The sequence below is a fragment of the Lissotriton vulgaris genome, chromosome 2_1, assembly GCF_964263255.1.
Source record: "Lissotriton vulgaris chromosome 2_1, aLisVul1.2, whole genome shotgun sequence".
Lineage (NCBI taxonomy): Eukaryota > Metazoa > Chordata > Amphibia > Caudata > Salamandridae > Lissotriton > Lissotriton vulgaris.
Window position 1 is genome coordinate 1,732,130,514 of NC_141687.1, and position 18,572 is coordinate 1,732,149,085.

The following is an 18,572-nucleotide window of genomic DNA, read 5'->3' on the forward strand; positions in this document are numbered from 1 at the left end:
GAGACTGGGTAAGGACCAAAGTTCATCGAAGAAGAAACTGTTTAGTCCCGAGGTGGCAGAAGGCAAAACAAGTGATCTTGGTCACAACAAATGCAGTTAAATGCAGAGTACTAAAAAGGTGGATTCACGCGAGTCATACAATTTGTGTGCCACCTCCTGAAAATCCTGATGAAGACAGTGACACAACAGCTGATTCAGATTCAGAAGGAGACCCAGAAGATCCTGAGTCTGATGATCAACAAGAAAATCAACATCAAGAGAATCTAGATGAGAGTCAGAACTTGAATGAAGAAGATCTGAATATCGAAACTGGAGATCGAGGTGTTGATCTGCTTGAAAAGGAGTCTCTAAAGGGAAAAGGAGATTCAGAAGAAGCAGAAGATTCTGAGCGAGATGAAAATCTGAGCCAAAATATTGAAAAGCAAAAAAGTAACTCTGTGTTCAAGAGCAAAAAGCCTGAGACTGGGAAGCTGAAGGTGATTCCTGAAGAAGAAGAAGAATTACCAAGTACCAGTAAGGATATTGTTCCGAATGGAGTGAAGCTGCCGAGTAAAGAAATTCCTAGGTACAGATTTGAAATCTCAGATACCGACACTGATGAAAGTGATGAAGAATCTGAAATAAGAAAATTCAGAAAGAGAGCTTGGAAAGCTGAATGTAACGAATGTGTGCCAAAGAAAAAGATCTTGAGAAAAGGAGATATTTGGCCTGAAGATAATCTGAAATTCAAACTGGTAAAGAAATCAAAAGATCAAATCAACGAGGTATCTAGTCTGGGAAGTGAACCTGAAAAGAAAAACGAAAATAAGAAAATAGAAGTAATCACTCGAAAGACAAAAAGAGTAGTTAAGCCAAATCAGAAATATAAGTCCCCAGAGTGGACTTACATTATAATACCACCAATTGTAGAGGTTGAGAGCAGCTGTCAGGAAGACTTGGAAGAACTCAGTAACAAAGATTGAAATTCTTTAAGTTATTGATAAGGGTTTTATTTCCTGGCATAAGGCTGAAGAAAATTTGTTAGGTGACTTTAGGTCGAAGAAATTGTGTTTAGTTGGAGAGCACATATTTATGTGACACAAGCTGTTTAGGGTTTCATTTCTAAAAAAAAAAAAAAATTTAAATGGGGGGATATAGTTATAGTTTGTAGTAGTTTACTCACATTTACTCACATTTTAAATTTTTGTTTTTTCAAGTTTTCTAGATTTTTGTTTTTTCAAGTTTTTTCAAGTTTTCTAGAATGCCTAGATCAGATACTTCTAGGTGTTCAATACTTAAGAGATGCTGTAAAATGACTTCAATTTGTGTGATCTTATTAATCCTACTTTGGTTAATATTAGCTGTGGTCTATACTTTTGATGTTAATAAGCAAAAATCTAAGACTAATATAACAAGTAAGGTAGAGCCTAAACATGAGAAACATGCTGGCAAGTCTAGCAGAGTTATTAATCATGATCCAGAGACACATCAAGATAGATCTGTTGGAGATTTCTCAAGCAATTCATTTTCAAGGCTTCTGTCTGAATATGTTAAAGTAATGAATGTTAAGGATTGCTACGTTTGTGTGAAACTGCCTGCTTATAATATGTTACCTCTCACTTATGGCATTACTTGCAGTGTAATTGCTAGCCTGTTTTATCAAACTGGTCGCCTGGAATATTATTATTCAGACTTTGATGAAGTTTTTGCAAATCTCGAAGTTGTAAATAGCTTGAATAAAGTGAAATCTGCAAAGCAGATGAGGGAATTCTTTTTAGTTACTAACGAACTCAATTATGAATATGCTTATAGAAATAATTTAACATGCAAAATGAGAGCTGAAGAAAAGACTTTCCTGAACATGGTTGAGGAGAGAAGAGCTGTTTACAAAAGAAATGAAATGCTTAAGCATGCAAAATCAAAGTACTGGCAGATGGAGGACGCAAAGTTAAATGGTGTTAATACTAATGCTGCAATTCATATAGATGAACTAGTTAGTGGTAAATTTAGTATCAGGAGAGACAATACGTTATACGATAATTATTTTGTGGGTGCTAGTCAATGTGAGGATACATATCGTATCATAGGGGGATGGGGATTTAAAGGTGGTACGGATCCAATTTTTCCTGGGATTTACTTTATCTGTGGCAATAAAGCATATTTTAGCCTCCCAGACCACTGGTATGGGACATGCTATCTTGGCTTGGTTTTTCCAAAAAAATTTCATGTTGACAGGAATGAAAAGGGTACCTTTGAATTTGGAGAACATCTGAACCTGAATAGGTACAAAAGAGAAAGTTTCACAGAAGTTCTGGGAGACATCTGGTGCTGTTATTCCTATGGTAGGAATTACCATAAATTCAATCAAAATCAGAAAGGTTTCTACAATTGTAGATAGGTTGTCAACGGATACTGCAAGTGGTTTCCAATTAGTCAATACAGAACTTGTTGCTACCAGAAGCATGGTTATGCAGAATCGTCTTGCCCTAGACATTCTGCTTGCAAAAGAGCAGTGCTTAATTTGTGCGGGAGCTTTCCGGTGCTCAGCACCGGCACTTATTTCTTAGGGCCGGGTCTACACTCCATTTTGACCTCTTTATGTTCACACGGGAAAACGGTGTAAAAAAAATTCAATTTGGATAAGGCATAGGCGCATGCTTTATTATGAGGCACATTCTGCCACTGGGACTGCCCGGGAGCACACAGCTGAGCAGTGCATATCCATGCTCCTGCCTAAGGCTAATAATGAATATACATTGTTCTCCCTGGCTGCTGGCTCTAATCACGTCCCTTTTCCCTCCTGCTTGAAAAGCTGCGCAGCCCCCGGAGCAGGTCAGCCTTCTGGAAAAGGCACCTCCCCCCATTCTCTAACTTCCGCCCGCCTCTCTCCTTCTGCCTCCCGCCCCTACAGTGATCCTGACGTCAATCCGATAGCGGAAATAGGCGGGCATTTTTATTTCTAGAGGGAACATTTGAAAATAAATTATACCGTGGCCCCCGGCCTGCACCTCTAATCCTGAACCCTGTCTGCCACGGTGCCTCCGGACTGCCCTTGCAAGCCCCTGGAGCAACCACTGTAAGAAGCGGGGAAAGTGCAAGGTGCACCTTCCATATCCTGTTTCCTGTGCCTTTTCAAGACTCAGCTGCACAGGGCTGAGGGCTCCAAAGATCGTGGCTTTGAGGCTGAACAGTTGGCTGCTTCTCAGGGTGGCTGAGGGGCTCCTGGGCTTTCTCTGTGTGTCTCCGTCACTGAGAGCAGTATGGCCCGCCACGCAGCACTCCACATCGCTGGTTTCCAATGTTACTGCTCCCGCTGCTCTTCCTGGCACTGTTGGGCCTCCAGGCTTAACATCCCAAAGGTGCTGCTTCCCTACTCTGCGGCAGTGGTTTGAGAATCAGCTTCACGCTGGATGATGGAGGCCATTGAGGGCAACTACTGATGGTGAGTGCTGAGGTTTCTATCCATACACAGCTCTACCAATCACCGATCACAGGGATCCTTCCTACCAGCGCACTGGAGACTACACTCAGCGTGGGTAATAATGCACCTTTACAAAGACCCTCTTCCCCACCCCCTCTAACGCAGTGCTGGCCGCACACACAGTGCTCACAGGCTCCTTTCACGGTCACCGTTAAATTCCCACTGGCGACCAATTTGCTCCAATGCACCTCAATCTTTCCCCCAGGCACCCTTTTCTAATCAGGAAACTACACACAGGGCTGCCTGTGCCACCCACTTCTTGTCTGCTCTGCCGCGTTATTTTAGTGTCCAAGCTTAGACCCACCAATGTACCTCCACCCTGCCCCAGAGGCCCTCGGTTTATTCCATTACTAAATTCAGAGGTAACTGTAATGTATAAAAAAAAAGCATATCAGTACCCAGATAACCTGTGTCTTCCGCTAATGCGCAATTAGGCCCTAAATCACCCCGTGGATAATGTGCAATCCCAAACGTAATCACTTACAGACCTTCGCCAAAGTTAAAAATGAATAAAATGACAAACTCGTGATTAGTGAAAACCTAATGTGCTCCATGCAAAATCATTTTTTACTGTGCAAAGAACTCCATGCTGCCAACTGAATCAAAAACATACACAGCATACCTAAAATTGTGCCCCATGCAAAACCATACAACTACATGCTCAAAAGTCCAATACAAAGACTCATGAAAACAAACTTTCTACCATGTGCTCTATAACTCTCATAGTGCATAAATTGCACGTGCAGCGCTCTGCCTAGTCACCTTAACCGTGTCTTCCTGGTGTCTTGCCCTGAATATTCCTGTCTTAAGTCCAAATGATAGCTCTGCCGATGCCCTCATTCCTGGCTATCTGCATTCCATTATGCAGCACGGGGGCAAGCCGCAGCTATGTCAGAACCCGCTCAGCCCTCTTTAGCAGAGTACAGTGAAGTACAATTGCTTTTAGATGACAGTCCCAGGACACGGTGTGTGCTAGGGGTGGGGGTCGGAGGGAGACACCGGCCACATTGTACATGGAGAGCAGCAATTTGCCGATCATTAACGCATTAGTAAGCTACTCATTTGTCTGGGTGGGGAAGGGACAGGTCTGCTGTGAAACTTGGGACGGGGAAGTAATGGTTACTGCACTCTTGAGACAGTATGCTTAATGTTCTGGTACGTTTCAATGGTGCTGTTGGTCCACAGTTTTTTAGCATGTCCTTATTTCCCGTTTGTTGTGCTTCACCCGATGTCTCTTAGTGTAATATTATGTATTTACTACAGCAGCCCCCCCGCCCTTCTACTTAATACATGTATATGCCTCGGCATCACTACTTCCTCTAGTGCACACAAGTTTTTATTTTACCCTCTCGTCGGTGCAATAGTCCTGTTAGTGTTTCCACCCTTTCCCTGAATTGTTACTTACAGGCGTTTGTACCTCATATTACATCTGACTTTTAGCAGTGCCAGTTGAGGATGTGGGGAGCTAATAAAGTGGGCGGAGCCAGTGGCGAAAATGGGTGGAGCTGGAGAAAAGTAGGTGTGGTCGCAACAAACATTTGAGCACCTGCACTTCATATTTTACAAATTAAGCACTGCAAAAGAGGGAGGAGTCTGTGGGGTCTTACATGTCCAACATTGCTGTACTTATATACCTGATAAAAATCGGGATATAGAGTTGCTTGTTAAGAACATTACTCAATTTCATGAAGAAATAGTTCCCATGAAAGAAGAAAGTTTCACCGAAAGAATTGGGAAAAGAATGGAGGCTATCAAAGAATGGTTTTCTGAAGTTGGTAGCTCCATCATTGGCAAAGTGCTTTATCCAGTAATTGTCATCATCATAGTGATAATGCTGCTAAAAATTAGCTGTTTGATTCACAAGAGAAGGAAGCATCAGAAAGAAAAGAGAAAGATTTACAAACTCAGAAAGGAACAAGAAAAGGAATATGAGTTAGAGGAAATGCGAAGGGTTCAGTTTGAAAGAGATGACCAGACAGCGGAAACAGGGGTTTAGGGAGACTAATATCGAGAGAATCCAATGTGTGCTGTCTCCAAATTGGGTGAAAAATTTCTTGAAATTTTTGGGTGTTGTTTGGTGATTTTAAAATCACCAGTTGAGGGAGTAGATGAAGCGAGCTTCAGAAATTATTAGTTTCGTGGATTCATTTCCCTGTAACTGAACTAATCTATTAATGAGCTGTTGCATGATTTGTTTTATTAATCAACTTAGATTAAGATTGTATCACACACAAACACGCGGGAACTAATAACATGTGCTCTTGATGAATTTGCGAGTCTGTGTTGTAACACGTGATTAATATTGTTTTGTTTGTCATGTTTGACCTTTTGCCTTTGTCACTATTAATATGCGGCTGATCTTTTATGGCATGTGCTTTATTATATGTGCTTGCATGTTTGTCTTATGTTGTGATTGTCTGTCTGTGTATCATTTAATCATCTTTTTACTCTTTCAGAAACGTAAAGCTGGACTATATGAAGAATGGCAGATATTTTATGTGCTGCTTTATTCGTTTGCTTTGCTAGATGTCATTTATTAATGGGTTAATTATTAGCAATGGTCGGGTGGGTAACAGAAGGGTTTGTTTTTCCTGAATTAATCACTCTTTTGTGTTTGTTTAAATACTAGCACGAGAGTGGTTTGAGGCCTAGTTCTGGTTCTGGTTCTGAAGAAATGTTGGTCGGCTTGTACGTGAGCAGAGTTGGAGCCAAGTGCAGTCATCTTGGAAACTTTCCATGGAGAGCTTTGCTTTTGCTTCACCTTTGAAAAGACTGTGGCTCTGACAATAGAGACTTGGGGCCCGATTTAGGTCGGTCGGTAACGGCCGAAAATCGGTATTTTCGGCCGTTACCGATCGGTAAATAGGGGATTGGCATGTAGGGGGTTTTATTTTACCGAATCAGTAAAATTACGGATTCGGTAATTTTACCGATTCGGTAAAATAAAAAAATCGGTAAATTTACCGATTCTGAGCCACCCATATGTAGGTGGGACTCTTCAGAGTCCCAGGAGCCTTAACGAATCGGTATTTTACCATCAAATCCAATTTGATGGTAAAATACCGATTCCGGTGTGCATGCACATGTGTGCATGCACACCTATGCCCTGTGACAGGCAGACCAGCCCTTAGGGCAGGTATGCCTGCCACATGGCACCCGTGCCTGTTTTGGGGGTGCCAGAGGGTGTCAAAGTGACACCCCCTGCACCCTTGTGTGAATCGGTATTTACCGATTCGGTAAATACCGAATCGGTAATGCCCATTAATTCCTATGGGCTTCAAAGCCCATAGGGATGAATGAGCATTACCGATTCGGTATTTACTGAATCGGTAAATACCGAATTCATCCGATTCGGTATTCCAGCACATCTGGAATACCTACATGTCGGACCCATAGATTTACCGATTTTAAATTACCGAATCGGTAAAATTCGGTAATTTAAAATCGGTAAATCCTTCCTACCTACATCTAGCCCTTATTCACAAACTGCTCTGAATGTTCTTTTTACAAGGCCGAGGAAGTAACAGGGATGATTTTGCCGAGCTTTGGAGGAAGCCTGAGAAGCAACTTTTAAATTTGTTGCAAGACGCTCGGAAGTTGATGTCACTCTATGTCAATGAACAATAGTATGGTGACGTTCTTTCCCTAGAAGAGGTGGTTTTGGTGGTCTGACAGTCAGCAACCAATCAGGGTGCTGAAGTTTATGGAAAAATTACATATAGTTAGATTAGCGAGCAAAAATGGTATAAAAATTGAGCCTCTTGAGGGGAACGGGGCTGACTGTTTCCTGAGGGCGAAGTGCTGTCCGATTTCCCATTGGATTGTAAGCATTCAACTGTTTATTGATTTTATTTCCTTTCCAGGTTAGAGCTAACTTGGGAATAGGGCTAATGTTTTCTTAAATTCATCATTTAATGCAATGTTGAATTGTCGGATTTTTGAGCCAATGATTAATGAATTAAACTGAATTAATAAAATTAAATGTTTGATATTAATAAAGAGTTAATAAAGTTTATGCGATTTGAAAATTATATAATAAACTTTTAAAATGACAAGCTGGTCTTGTTTAATGTAGAAAGTTTAAAAACAACATATCAGATTCATTCGCCTCATGATTCAGCTGCTCTGTTATTTCTATGGGCCTGGTATTGATTGACAAGTCTGGTGGTAGATGGTGACATCATTTATGCAGAATTTTAGTAGGAGCGCTGGATCAAACTCAAGGACATTCAAAAGCTTCTACTCAACTTTATATGGGTAGGAGTCGGAGACAGAATACATAAAAAAAATTGCTGACTTCAAGAGGAAAATTAACAGTCATAATGTAGTATTACACAGCTCACCATCAAATTGTTGTTATATGGTTGGTGTGAGAGTCTGTGAAAACCCTGGCTCGGTAGGAAAAGGGCCCTAGCAGTAGGGCCCCTGTGAGACATGCTCTAGCTACAGAAGAAACTCACCCCCAGAATGTATATATTTCTGAAATAACAAGAATGCTACTTGAGATGTGACACAAAGTGGAAGCCCAGAAGGCACTCCATAAACACTACTCTGTCTACACTACCATTCACTTCAACCCACACTTAACACAGGCAATGGCAGGGCATAGGTTTGAAGGTTGGAGACGTGGAGAATGTCCTATTTTGAGGGGCATGTTTACAAAAGGTAAAATTGAATCCTTTATGAAATTTAAAAGGGCCTACGAAGTCACTGAGCAAAACAAATGCCAGTAAGCTCAAATCATACGCTGGGTCATGCAGCCAAATAATAAGTATGCGCCACCCAACAATTCATCCCACCACCATCCCCCCACCGCACCGCTAGAAAAGTACATGGGAGCATTTGAAATTACGAAAGGACTCATTTCAACTCTGTATTTCTTCCTGAGCTGTGAATGAGTGCATGGTAGGTGGAGCTATCAATTACAATGGGAACAAGATCTGGGGAAAGCGATACCTGATGAAAACTGGAAACACGGCTGAAGAAGCACATCAAATATGTCCGAAGCCTGCAGTTTAGGAAGTCTGAATACAAAGGAATGATGTGTTGGTATTTCCACCCCCCAAAAGAATAAAAAAAAAACATACCTGAATACCAAGGGCCTGTGCTGGAGGCATGGAAAGGGAGTGGCCCCAGTGATTCACGTAATGTGGGTATGTGACCTGATGTAAACATATTGGAAAGAAGATCTTAGCCACATTGATAAGCTCATGGCCTCATCAGTGGATTATGAACCAGAAGCCGTACTACTGCGATTGGATGGAGGGGTAAAATGAGGGTAGAGAATATCCCGTTATATCACATGTTGAGGATAGCCTAGAGGCGGTTCAGCTGTTCATTGTAAAAGGAAAAGGTACCAATGGCAGCACAGTGGATACATCCACTGTAACAACCCATGGTTCTCTAAAACCTGTCCACTACAACGAGCGCACAGTCAAGACTTTTTTTTTTTAAACATTTTATTTTTGTTGTTGCTATCACATGTTATACAGCGACAATCAATCGTTCTGTAGAGCAGCGTCAACATTCAGCTGCCTACGAGTAATAGAGCAACTTTTTGTATTTTTACCCCCCCCAAGATAAAACTTGCTACTTCAAGGGTTGCAGTGAGTGATCTCGAACTGTAGTCTATTTCAGCATTAGTGTGTTTACAGACGTCCAGCAGCCCTTAATACAGTCTCTGACAACTCCATTCATGCTTCCAGTTACGTCCCCTATGTCCCGGGGCCATGCTGTACATCTGGGCCCTCCTCCTCCCCCTTTCATCACTCCAGATCCTCCTCGTCCCCCGAGCTATCCCCATCCTCCTCCTCAGGCAAAGGCTCACAAATGTCCCCCCTGTATGTGTTCCATGGTGTCCAAATTTTGTTCCATTTACGTGGATTATGTCTCTGCCGATATACTGCCCTCTCTGTCACCATGAGCACGTCCATGTTCCTGCACCATTGTGCCAGTGTCGGTGCCTCTAGTGCCCCCCAGTTTTTCGCGATATCACGCTTTGCCAGCATTACGCCAATGACCACCCAGCCCTTTGCGTTCAATGATAAATCTGTTGGGCCCCACACATTTAGGAGACAAATTCTGGGGTCAGGCGTGAATGGGCTCTGAAGGGTTTGACTTATTGTGCGTGTGACACGCCTCCAGTACTCCTGTATAATTGGGCAGGTCCATATAGTGTGGAACAGTGTACCCTCCTCTCCACATTCTCTCAGGCAATACGGGTGTTCTGCTCTGTGTATTTTGTATAATGTAGTGCGGGTGTAGTAGACCCTATGCAGTACTTTGAGTTGGACCAGCCTGAATCGGGTGGAAATGCCCGCCTCCCTGGGTGATGCCAGGGCTGCGTTCCAGTCTGCCTCATCTAGGTCTCCCAGCTCATCCTCCCAGTATTCCTTCAGCCTTGCAAGGGGATCCGGTAGGTTGTTCATCAGTTTGCGGTAAGTGAGGGAGGTTGCACTAGACTCCATGTAATCCGTAAGCAATCGGTCCTCTAACGGGGCTGATTCCGGAAGCGTCACACCTGGCTCCAACACCGACAAGAGCGCGTGCCTGATTTGTATGTACCTGTATGTTTCGGTCACTTCTAGGTTATATTGCTCCCTCAGGGTCGCAAAGGAGAGCACTCCATTCCTTGTCCATAAGTCGCCCACCGTGGAGATCCCAATGGTATCCCATTGATCAAACCCTTTTGAACTGCGCAGGTTGCCGAGGGCTTTGGTGTCCCACAGTGGCGTGAGGTTAGTGATCACTCCCTCCCATGCCAGCCGCCTCTGCGCCTTGTGCCAGATGGCTTCTGTGTGTTTGGTAGGCCCCTCTAACTTTCTCACTAGTCCTTTGTTGTAAAGTGGGGCCAGAAGGGTGGATGTGCCCAGCTGGTGCCTATCCGCCTCGTATGCCGGGTCGTCGTGTGCCGCGTGGACCCATTGGTTGATCACCTTGAGGTGAGCGGCCCAGTAATACAATTCGAGGTTGGGGAGGGCTATTCCCCCACTGTACCAGTCCCTGGTTAATTTCAATTGTGCAACCCTCGCCGGTTTGTCACCCCACAGGAGGCCGGATAATTGTGCCGCCACGTGGCGGAAAAGTGATACGGGGACCATCGCCGGTGTGTTTTCCAGGACATAGAGGAAGCGGGGCAGCGCCATCATCTTGAAGAGCGCTGCTCTACCTAATAATGTTAAGGGAAGATTTTTCCAGTGGCGCACATCCGCCTTCAGCCTATCCAGCTGGGGTTTGAGATTCAGGTCCAGAAAGGTTGAGTGGTCCTTCGTGATCCATATCCCTAGGTATTTAAAGGAGATGTGTTCTACGAGCAATTGGCAATCCTCAGGCAACGCTGGCAGGTCACCTTGCACCATGAAGATTATGGACTTGGACCAGTTAAGTTTATACCCTGAGGCTGTACCGTGGGTTTCGCACAGTGCCAGTAGGACCGGGATGCTGTTCGTAAGGTCCATGAGGTAGACGAGCATGTCGTCGGCGTATAGGGAGACTCTATCTTCCCAACCGCCCCCCCACTGCACGCCCTTCAGCAGCCGGGTGGTTCTAATAACTGTGGCCAATGGTTCCAATACTAGGGCGAACAGCAGTGGCGAGAGTGGGCACCCCTGCCTCGTACCCCGAGCCAGCGAGAACTCCCTTGATGTGTGGCCATTTGCGGTTACCCTCGCCACGGGCTCAGTATACAGTAGTCTGACCCACGATATAAACATCGGGCCAATACCCATGTGTTCCAGAACCGCAAAGAGATAGCGCCACTCCACCATGTCAAACGCCATTTTGGCATCTAGTGACAGTACCGCCGCTGGTTCTTCCAGCCGCGGGGCTCGGGCCAGCACCCCGTGCAGCCGTCTTAGGTTCAGTGCCGTACTCCGGTGCGGCATGAAGCCCGACTGGTCCGGGTGTATCAAGTGCGTCAGGTGAGGCAGGAGCCTGGTGGCCAATAGTTTCGCCAGGATCTTGCTCTCAGCGTTAAGGAGGGAGATCGGGCGGTATGACCCGCAGTCCTCAGGGGGTTTGCCGGGCTTGGGAATCGCGACAATCGTGGCCGTGCGTTGGTCAGGAGGCAGTCGCCCCTGTTCCCGACACTCCTGGAACATATCAAGCAATGGCGTGGACAGCGTTTCGGACATAATTTTGTACCACTCTATCGGCACACCATTAGGACCTAGCGCCTTCCCCGGGTGTAGTGCCGTTATGGCAACCTGTATTTCTTCCGCTGTCAGGTCGGAGTCGAGCTCTTCTCGTTGGTCGGGGGTGAGAGTGCGGGTCGGCACTCCTATGAGCGAGCTCTCTGCCATCTCCCGCGTAACCTCATATTCAGGGGTGTACACGGAGTGGAAGTGGTTTGCCAGGAGTTCCACTATTCTTGCCGGACTAGAGTGTAACTCGCCATTAGAGTCTCTCAGCTGGAGTATGGCCCTCTGACCTCCCCGTGCTTTCTCCAACCATGCCAGGAGCCTCCCCGCTTTGTCGCCCACGTCATATACCCTACTCGTAGTAGCTGACATATGTTCCCTCACTCTGCGGCGCAGAAAGTCGGTGTGGCGCTGCTGGGCCATTCGGAGCGCGTGTTGTGTGTCCCCAGTTGGGTTCCCTTCGTGGTCCTGTGTTGCCTTGTCAAGTTGACCCTCCAGATCTATCAGTTCCTGACGCCGTGTGTGCTTGTGCTGCGCTATCACCGAGATCGCCTGCCCGCGGAGTACTGCTTTGTAGGCCTCCCATAGGATCGTAGGTGATTCTACTGAACCTTTATTCTCGTTGAGGTAGGATCGTGTTGTTCTTTTCAAGGCCTTGGCTATGTCAGGCTCCCCGAGGTACCCCGGGTAGATAGGGAAGATACGCCCACGGGTCCGTTCCAGACTGGAGAGAGTCAGTGTCAGCGGGGAGTGGTCGGAGACCCCTCGCGGTCTAATCTGAGAGTCAGTGAAGGTGAGGAGACCCCCCTCCAACGACATGAAATGATCAATCCGCGACAGGCTGTCGTGAACTGCCGAGTAGTATGTGTATTGCCGGTCTACTGGGTGGAGTCGCCTCCATATGTCCACTAAGCCCTGTGCTTCCATGAATTCCTGCAATTTGGAGTGTGCCGGTGTTTGTGTGCGCGTTGGGTATCGATCTAGGGAGTCCTGAACCACTGCGTTAAAATCCCCGCCCAGTACAAGGGCCCCCTCCGGAAGATCTAGTAGGAATTTACCTAGTTCCGTGAAGGCTATAGTGTGTAGTGCCGGTGGGATATATACTGATACTACGTTAAGTGGTTTTCCCTCCCATTGTCCATGCACCGCTGCGAAGCGGCCCTGCGTGTCCACTGTCACTGATTGGAGTATAAACTTGGATGAGCGGTGAATTAGTATCCCGGTGCCCCGGGACCCCTTCGTGAACTCAGAGTGGGCCACCATACTATAGCCCTTCCTGTCTAGGGCCTTTGTGGCCATGCCTGTGAGGTGTGTTTCTTGTAGTAGGACCAGGGCGGGATTTAATCTTTTTATACTTTGCAGAACCAGCCCTCTCTTAATCTTGTCGCCCAGACCCCTCACGTTCCAGGACATGAGGCTCAACGGGGCTGCCCGCCCTATATCAGTGCCCTCCCCCATCGTGTACGTGTATGCGGACTAAGTCATGCGTATGGAGGACCAGGAGATCTGTGTAGTGACTCTGCGTGCAGCATCCTGACACTATCGTTCTGTGTTCATGTGCCCCTTCGTAGCAATCTTGACCCTGTGTATAAACTAAAAACCATAGCCCCATCCTACCCCCAACTCCCCCCCTCCCTGCCCCCCTGCTCAACGGACTCATAACTGCCCGCCCCCCCAACTTAGCAGAGTGCTTGAACCCAACCCATAACATAGTACTTGCTCGCTGGGGTGAAGGATGCTCCGAAGTCGGCGGCCCCCTCCTTGGCCGCGGAGGCCCTCAGCCCAGTGTCCAAGGCGGCATTCTCGGGCCGCGGTATTTGCAGTTCAAATGGACAGTATCCGGGGATCACTGTTCTCCGTCGTCGCCCCCTTCTTGAGTTTCTGACAATGGCGAAAGTGGCTCCGCCTCGGCACCGTTTGATTGCAGGCCCTGCTGTGATCCTCCATTACGGTTCTTGGCTTGTCTGTTGGAGCGACGGGGGTGGCCTGTCGTCCGCCAACCCTCCAGCCATTCCTGTGCCACCTCCGGGGTGTCGAAAAACCAAGTCTTATTGTCGGCCACAATCCGAAGTTTTGCTGGGAAAAGCATTGAATAAGGGATCTCTCTGGCTCTCAGTTCTTTTTTGACCTCGAAAAAAGTTCTCCTCCTCCTCGCGACCTCCGCCGTGTAGTCTGGAAAAAATGCTAGCGTGGCGTTTTGAATCTTAATGGGGGGTGAGGTTCTTGCCGCCTGTAAGATGACATCTCGATCCCTAAAATTAAAGAGTCGTGCTATAATCGGCCTGGGGTTGGCACCCGTTTGTCGGCGCCCTCCAGGGACTCTGTGCGCCCTCTCCACTGTGAAAAAATTTGAGAGTCCCTTAGGTCGTAGGTGCTGTTTGATTAGGTTCTCCACATAGAGGTCCATCGACCTCGTGTCTTCCGATTCTGGCACACCTATTATACGGATGTTGTTCCGTCTCGAGCGTCCTTCCTGGTCGTCGAGCTTGTCTCTCAGCTCCCTGTTCTCTTTTGAAAGACGTTCCATATTAATCTGTAGCTCCGACACATCTTCCACCAAGGCTTTTGTTACGATGTCCATCGTGTTCACTTTCTCCGTCAGCTTGTGGAAGTCTGCCCTAATCAGCGTGATTTCGGCTGAGATTGACCCCACCGTGGCCTGCACCTGTGTGAGGGCCCGCATGACATCGTCCAGGGTAGCCTTCTTGCTCCCCGTCGCCTCCACTGTCTTGCCCGCCTGTGACCTGGCATCTGGCGGGGGGGTGACGGGTTTCTCGTATGCGAAGCGATCAAGGCGGGACTGCGTCGTGTTGTTCTTCGGCCCCTTGCCAGCCATTTTGATCGTGGAGCCGTGCCCCTCACTCTTCTCCGGGGCAGCCCCTCGCTTTACCAGCGTCCCGGACTCACACGGCGCGTAGTGCGCCTTCGGTCGTGGCCCTCAGGGTATGGCCCTCCAGGCTCGTCTCCAGCCTTATTTCGTGGCGGCGCGTGGCCCCTCTGGTCGGCTATATATTAGGTCGCTGGACTGTACTTTGCCCAACCGCGTGGTATCGACGGGTCGCTGGCCGCGGAGGCGCCCCCTCAATGTCTGTTGCGCCGAGATCGGTCTCTTTAGTCCTTTGCCTTTTCCCCCCTGCCGCCGTTGCTGTGTTCACCTCTCTGCCAGGCACCTCGGCCCCTACCCGGGGATAAAGTTCCACTTAGTGTCGCATAAAGGCCCCCACCCAGCGGGGGGGGGGGGTCGTGTAGCGCCGTATGCTGCCTGCACCAGTCCCGTGTGTAGTCCTTTGTCCCAGTCCCCTATCGCAGTTGCTGTATTTACTCCGGGGATAGGGCGTCGCGTTTTGTTTCACCGTGGCCCCCGAGCCCTCTCGTGGGTGCAGTGCGCCCCCACACCGCGGGGGGAGGGGACCGGAGCCGTGGGTCGCTGTATCGGGTGGCGCTTTGCCGTGTAGCGACGGTACCTGCTTTCCCCTGGCGATGTCCGCACCAGATCGGCTGTGCACGGGGACCCGGCCGGGTCCTTAAGATGGCGGGCTCCGTTTCAGGTCCTTTCCCTCCGCACGTCCGTGCTTGGTTCCTCCGGTCGCCGGATCCGCCTCCCGCCACTCAGCGTGGGGGCCCCCGGGGTCCCGCTCGGGGCTTTTGGCGCCTGGATAGTCCCGCAAGATGTCGGGGAGTCTCTCTCTCCACAGGTGTCGCGGGCGGGTGCTTCCGGCGGCCCTCCGCCCAGAGCAGCTCACTTCCTGCCGGCTCCTTCGTCCAGGCCAGTCTCCGGCTTGGGATCCCTTCAAGGGCCGACTCGGGGCCAGTGATATCTCGGCTCTCCGGTCACGGATTTTCTTTCCGCCTGGCCGTACCTCTGCCGCCCGGTCCTGGGCCTCAGTACCTTCCCGCCTGGGACATAAGTGTCTCGGATAATTAGTCGGATTTCGTTGGAGGCCGCTTCAGCTGCGGAGCTCTCCCTCTAGGCTGCCACCATCATCGGCTGCTGGCCACGCCCCCCCACAGTCAAGACTTTTGATAAACTTTGGAGCCCTTTGATTTTCATCCTAACGTCACTAGCCCAACTAAGGCACTTATTACAACTAGAGCACTAATTGGAGTGATATTTATCACACCTGATAAAATCCAACTCCGCTGAATCACAATTTATCAGGTGTGATATACGGGCTTCTGCGGAATAATATGTAGATTTTAGTGCTTACTGCACCAAAATATACACGTTCCAGTAAATAGTTTTGACGCACATCTCATGACAGTGATATGTGTGGTCACAGGAGGTACTGCATGTATCGAATTAATAGCACTACTATGGACCTTAGAGACTTCCCACCAAGGATGAGAGCACTGCAGTTCTGTAGTATGAGAGATACTTAACCTGATACTTGCTGTCCCCAATGAAAAAAAGTCAAAGGGGAATCAAAGACTTTAACTGACTGAAACCGTGAGGGGAGAGGGGAAGACAGCCCAGGCTGCTGAAGGAAAAGAGTGTTAAGATCTACAGAGAATTGCCCCGTGAAGCTATGGGAATATCTGAGGGAACTGGCACTGTATGACAAAATAAGTCATGAGTTAAGATTGTATTGCACTGGAGAAGAAGTTATTATTCTGGGGTCTGCTGTTGCACTCCATTTCTATATACTTAAAGCCTCATTTATGAAAAGTGATGCATTGCTGCGTGAAAACAGTGATGCGTCATTTTTTATTGCACCCACCTTGCGACACCAATGATGTGTCATATTTACAGTATGATGCATCATGTCTCAAGGAGTTACAAATACATCAGTATTTTTAACGTATCTGTAGGCGCAAAAACGACGCATTGCTGGAGTGTGTCATGAAAGTGACGCAACTCCATCAATGGGTCATTTCACATGGGCAGGTCCTATTTAAAATATTCAATAACAAAAAATTTCTGTACCCTGGATATTAGTTAGCATCCGTCTAGTCGACATGAGAACCCAATTTGCTGGAACAATACTTAAATTCCAAAACCACCCCCTCTCAATTTATGGTTAGCTGTATATTCTCTAATGTCTTACTATCCATACCAAACCACTGCCTGTAACTATAAGTAGGAGAATCCGGGAAGAATTCAACTCGACACATCCAATGATGTCTGTCCCACTGAAACAGTCCATCCATCCACACTTAGAAATTAAATAGATGAAAAAATGTGTGGCGAAGAGGAAGGCACCTCACTGGCGAACAACCCTTGGCGAACTTGGCAGATGTTACCAAATCTATGCCCCTTTCTCATCATCGGTTGCCATTCCTTTTCCAAGAAAAGAACAGTGTCAAAGCAATAAATGTGCAAACCGAAAGGTGCTAAGCAAGAAGCTAGAAAAATAGCTCCCTGATGTGACAAACAACCAGAAGTGAGGTTTAAAATCAACAGACACACCAATTGTACCACTTTATTACTCAGGTGTGTGCTGGTGAGTTAAAAAGGCTGGTAGCTTACTGTCGCAACACAGGTGTGTGCTGGTGAGTTAAAAAGGCTGGTAGCTTACTGTTGCATACCAGGTAGTGGTATGCGACAGTAAGCTACCAGTAAGCTACCAGCCTTTTTAACTCACCAGCACACACCTGAGTTAGTAATAAAGTGGTACAATTGGTGTGTCTGTTGATTTTAAACCTCACTTCTCGTTGTTTGTCACATCAGGGAGCTATTTTTCTAGCTTCTTGCTTGGTGTCAAAGCCTTTTTGAGATGTTTTTGCGGTGTTACTGTAATTAAAGTGTGCACAAATGCTTTACACGTTGCCTCTTAAGTTAAGCCTAACTGCTCTAAGCCAAGCTACCAGAGGTTGAGCACAGGTTAATTAAGGTTGTGTATCAGACTTAACCTGGCTAGGTTTGGGGCACCTTCTTGGACAGGATGTACATACACTCTGCCTAGCAGAAACCTCCGTTTCTAACACTCAACCTTTGCCACCCCAATTAACAGTTCAGATTCATACACTATATAAATCGATTGATACCAAAGTGTCCATCAGGATTACTCTAGGTCCAGGCTATTCCTATATTCCCAAAATGTTGGCATACTGAAGGTCAACTAAAGACAAACTACCAGGTTCACCATCTCCAGTAATGCCAGTGAAGTCGTTATTAGCAATGGGGCCTTATTCTAAACATGTATGCTCAGTAAGCTAAGCCCCAAGTACCCAGCTAATTTCAAATTAACTTCTTACTGTATAGCTTACCTTTCCATTGTCATAAAATTCATTGGCTCTCCTTAAACCTATGTGAAGGAATGCATAAGAGAACCCTTGTCCACTGAAAAAAAGATTTATGCAGAAATCGCTCTCCATTTCTTCTAATTTAGCGTGCTTTCCATCTCTGACTCCCTAGCTCCCTACATGAGGAATAAAATATTGAGTTCAGACATGTTTCATCCACAGCCCAAGGCACTCTCTAATTTCCAGTGTATGCTCCTGCATTGTTACTGTATTCACCCACCAGTGTATGTAAACAAACTCACCTATATTTAGGGTAAGAAATGTATTAATTATCTTTTATTCACTCTTAATCTGTTTTAAGAACTCTGAAGGCTTCAAAGTGATGCAGGAACTTTTTTAGAGTGGAGGTGCTGCCATCAGTGTTACATCACTATACTCATGAGGGATTCTGGAAAATCCAAGCATCACACAAAGAACAAGTATTGCAAATGAGCCACGCCCATTCAGAAAGAGAAGGGTAAGGGTGTGATATGCAGCTGATGTTGCATTTTAGAGCACACTGTTGCAAATGTATTGATTATGATGTGGTAGCACACTGTTATTTACAGACAGCACATATTTTACCTTAAAATAACCACTACATTTGCACAGACTCATAGTCCTACTCGCACACATATGATAATATGTGGAAGGTGGTATTCTGTAGGAGGCATATTTATGACATTTGCAGTTCAGGGCAGTGCAGCAAGTCACCTTGCTGAGCTGCCCTGCGTCACATGGAAAGGGCGGGA

At 46.8% G+C, this 18,572-nt stretch overlaps 1 protein-coding gene across 1 annotated transcript in view; it reads right to left on the bottom strand.

Annotated features, from left to right (window-relative positions):
• The window catches only part of LOC147733205 (uncharacterized), a 618,178-nt gene that overhangs the window by 370,804 nt on the left and 228,802 nt on the right, over nt 1-18,572 (bottom strand). The gene's annotated exons all lie outside the window — the stretch shown is intronic.